The sequence below is a fragment of the Capsicum annuum genome, chromosome 9 (genome assembly GCF_002878395.1).
Source record: "Capsicum annuum cultivar UCD-10X-F1 chromosome 9, UCD10Xv1.1, whole genome shotgun sequence".
Lineage (NCBI taxonomy): Eukaryota > Viridiplantae > Streptophyta > Magnoliopsida > Solanales > Solanaceae > Capsicum > Capsicum annuum.
Genome location: NC_061119.1, coordinates 40,469,620 through 40,474,338, shown reverse-complemented (window position 1 = coordinate 40,474,338; position 4,719 = coordinate 40,469,620).

The following is a 4,719-nucleotide window of genomic DNA, read 5'->3' as shown; positions in this document are numbered from 1 at the left end:
CTCTAATCAATGAGGACAATATAATTTGATACATTTATTTATTTCTTTAGTTCAGTTTTATGGAGTTAGTTGGAGACATGTTCCTTCAACTCCTTATTCAGATAGTTTAGAGGCTTTCAGATTTATGTTCAGATTTACATTCAGTTTGAGTTATTTTGCGTATTTTCACCCACAAAATCGTATTCAGTTGAACCTTATGGCTATACAGTTCTATGTATTCCGCATTATTATATCATGATTTGCAGTATACAGGTACAAATATCAGTCATGAGTTAGCTTGTGGTCCCCTAGGATCATAAGCACTATGTAGAATTCTGGTTCAGCGAATCAGGGTGTTACACTGACAAGCCGCATTAAGTAGAGTGTTGATCATCGGTGTGTAGCGTGCCACATCTATGAGCAAGAGGCTACAAGACGTTTTAAGAAAAAGTGTGATTCTTTCTTTCAAAAGTCTATCGTGCTTAAAATGTCTCTCTCTGCTATTGATTCGTGCTCACTTCTTTCAAAAATATGCCTCCACGTTGAGCGAGAAGGAATAATGATGGTCAACAACCTCAACCCACTGACCCATTGAATAAAAACGTGTCTCATGCTGAATTTCGGGTAGCCTTTCAGGCACTGGCCTAAGCTGTTGCTGCAAATGTTCAGGCCAACCCGGCCCCAGCCCCGGCTCCACAGTAGCAGAGAGGTGATTTAGCTGCTTTCAGGATCCGTGACTTCATGCGGATGAATCCACTGAAATTCTGTGGGTCCAAGTATGATGAGGATCCATGGTTATTTTGAGAGAAGGTGCGGAAGATTACTCAGGTGATGCATGTATCTGAGGAACATAGTGTGGAGTTGGCTGTGTATAGGTTAAAAAACCTTGCTTATAACTGGGTTATTGCTTGGAGGAAAGGTAGAGGTGAGGGAGTTGTCTCTACAACTTGGCAAGAGTTCTAGGATACATTCCTGGATAAGTTTTTCTCTTTGGAGATGAGAAAGGCAAAAGTGGAAGAGTTTATGAACCTGCGACAGGGCTCTATGACTGTTAGGGATTACTGTCTAAAGTTCAATCAGTTGGCCAAGTATGCTCCTGACTTAGTGGCTAATAATCGGGCTAGTATGAGTAAGTTTGTAATTGAAGTGTCTAGTTATGTGGTTAAGAAGTGTAGGTATGCTATGCTGAATAGTGATATAAATCTTTCTAGGCTGATGACTCATGCCCAACAGATTGAGGCAGGCAAGATCAAGGAGAGAAAGAATGAGAGGGAATAAAAGAGCTAGGTCCAAACAGCACGGACAGGGTCAGACTAGATTGCAGGGAGGAAGTCACCTTCAGTATCAGGATGTTCATCTATACCAGCACCGTCATCTGTTAGTGATCCCGTGCCTAGAGGTAGGCAGGAGCAAAGTAGTAGGTCATATGTATCCTGGTCCCAGTACAGTGCTGGCAGTAAGCCAAATCATCCCCTGTGTCCTAAGTGTGGTAGGGCTCATTCGGGTAAGAGTTGGGGTAAGAAGAGGGGTTGTTTTCGGTGTGGTGACATGGGTCACAGAGTTAGAGATTATCCACAGGATGGACAAGGGCATCGTGACTATCGCCCTCAGACCCAGACTTAGACTGTTAGTGGTCCAGTTCCAGCGACTCGCCCAGCCCCAGCTCAGGGCGCCTCTTCTAGCAATGCAGGCGGGCAACGCCAGAATTGATTCTATGCTTTACCGTTCCACCAGGAACAGAAGGACTCTCCCGATGTTGTTACTGGTATGCTTCGTATATTTCAGTTTGATGTGTATGCTTTGTTGGATCCTGGATCCAGTTTCTCATATGTTACACCTTTGATTGCTGTGAATTATGAAATGAGTCCTGAGATTATTCCTGAGCCTATCCTAGTTTCTACCCTAGTGGGTGATTCGATTGTTGCCCAAAAAGTGTCCTGTTATCGTTCTTCATAGAGTCTTGTTGGCTGATCTGATTGAGTTAGACATAGTAGATTTTGATGTGATTCTGGGTATGGACTGGTTGTATTCTTCTTATGCCTCTAATAATTGTCAGACCCGAGTAGTCAAGTTTCAGTTTTCGGGTACATCCGTGTTTGAGTGGTCTGGGAATTCTGTGTCACCCAAGAGTCATTTTATCTCTTACCTCAAAGCTAGAAAGCTTATTTCCAAGGGGTGTATGTACCATTTGGTTAGAGTCAAAGACACTAAGTCTGAGACTCCAACTCTCCAGTCTGTTAACGTTGTCAATGAGTTTTCTAATGTCTTTCCGAATGATCTCCCAGAGATACTTCCTGATAGAGAGATAGAGTTTGGGATTGATCTTCTTCCCGATACTTAGCCCATTTCTATTTCTCTTTATCATATGGCCCCTGCAGAACTTAAGGAGTTGAAAGAGTAACTCAAAGATCTACTAGATAAGGGTTTCATAAGGCCCAGTATTTCTCCTTGGGGTGCTCCTGTGTTGTTTGTGAGAAAGAAAGATGGCTCTTTGCGTATGTGCATTGATTACCTCCAACTGAATAAAGTCACCGTAAAAAATAAGTACCTCCTTCCGTGAATAGATGATTTGTTTGACCAATTGCAAGGTGCAAGTTATTTCTCAAAGATAGACCTTCATTCCGGCTATCATCAACTCAAAGTTAGGGAGTGTGATATCTCGAAAACCACTTTCCAAACTTGTTATGACCATTTTGAGTTTCTTGTTATGTCTTTCAGGTTAACTAATGCCCCAGAAGCTTTCATAGACCTCATGAATCGAGTGATCAGACCATATCTGGATATGTTTGTCATAGTGTTCATCGATGATATACTGGTCTACTCCCATAGTGAGGATGAACATTTTGATCATCTCTGAGCTGTCTTACAAACCCTTAGAGATCACAAGTTGTTTGCCAAGTTCAGTAAGTGTGAGTTTTGGCTAAGGTCAGTGGCTTTTCTAGGTCATATCATTTCTTTCAAGGGTATTAGAGTTAATCCCCAAAAGACCAAAGCTGTTAGAAATTGGCCTAGACCTATTTCTCCGACTGATATTCGAAGTTTCTTGGGTTTAGCTGGCTATTACCACTGTTTTGTTGAGGGTTTCTCCTCTATAGCGCCTCCTATGACTCGGTTGACCCAAAAGAAAGTGAAGTTCTTGTGGTCCAAATCTTGTGAGAAGAGTTTTCAGGAGTTGAAGACTCGACTTACTTCAGTCCCTGTTTTAACTTTGCCTGATGGTTTTGTGGTGTACTGTGATGCTTCAAGAGTTGGTTTGGGTTGCGTATTGATGCAGAAGGGTAAGGTAATAGCTTATGCTTCTAGACAGTTAAAACCCAATGAGAAAAATTACCCCACCCATGACCTTGAGTTGGCTACTATTGTGTTTGCTTTGAAGATCTGGAGACACTATTTGTATGGTGTCCATGTTGATGTTTTCACTGATCATAAGAGTCTTCAGTATGTGTTTACCCAGAGAGAATTGAATCTTAGGCAGAGACGATGGTTCGAATTGTTAAAGGACTATGATATGAGTGTGTTGTACCATCCAGGCAAGGCCAATGTTGTGGCGGATGCCCTGAGTGTCCATGGGTAGTGTTTCGCATGTGGTAGAAGGGAATAAAGAGTTGGCTCGTGATGTACATTGTTTGGCTAGATTGGGGGTTAGGTTGTTTGACTCTGCTGAAGGTAGTATGAGGGTTAAGAGTAGTTTCGAATCCTTCTTGGTTTCGGAAGTGAAGGAAAAGCAATACTTAGTTGCTAGTTTGGTCAGACTGAAGGAGCCAATCAAGGACCAAAAAGTAGAGTTTTTCTCCCAAAGGGGAGATGGTGTGTTGAGATTGCAGGGTAGATTGTGTGTCCCGAATGTTGATGATCTGAGACAGAGGATTATGGCTGAAGCGCACGGGGCGCGATATTCTATTCATCCTAGTGCCACCAAGATGTACCGAGACTTGCGGGAAATTTATTGGTGGAGTGGCATGAAGAAAGATATAACAGCGTTTGTAGCTACGTGTGCAACATGCCAACAGGTTAAGGTTGAACACCAAAGACTGGGTGGTATGATGCAAGAGTTTAGTATTCCCACTTAGAAGTGGGAAAAGATAAATATGGACTTCGTGATTGGTTTACGTCCTTCCCAACGCCATCATGATTCCATTTGGGTTGTGGTTGATAGGTAGACTAAGTCTGCTCATTTCTTGCCTGTTCATACTTCATATACTATTTAGGATTATGCTAGATTGTATATCCAAGAGCTACTGCATGGAGTTCCCTTGTCTATCATTTTGGATAGGGGTACTCAGTTCACTTCGAGATTTTGGAAAGCTTTTCAGAAGAGTCTTGGTACCTAAGTGTTTTTGAGTTCTGCTTTTCATCTGCAGACCGATGGTCAGGCTGAGCGGACCATCCAGACCTTAGAGGATATGTTGAGAGATTGTGCACTTGACTTTAAGGGAAGTTGGGATGATCATTTACCGTTGATAGAGTTTGCTTACAATAACAGGTTCCACTCTAGTATTGGCATGGCTCCATTTGAAGCCTTATATGAGAGAAAGTGTAGATCACCCATAGGTTGGTTCGAGGTGGGTGAAGCGGCTGTGAGTGGTCTTGATTCTGTATTTGAGGCTATGGAAAAAGTTAAGTTGATTAGGGAAAGGTTGAAAACTGCGCAGAGTCGTCAGAAGTAATATGCGGATGTTAGAAGGAGAGACCTTGAGTTTGAAGTTGGTGACCTAGTGTATCTAAAAATTTCACCCCCTC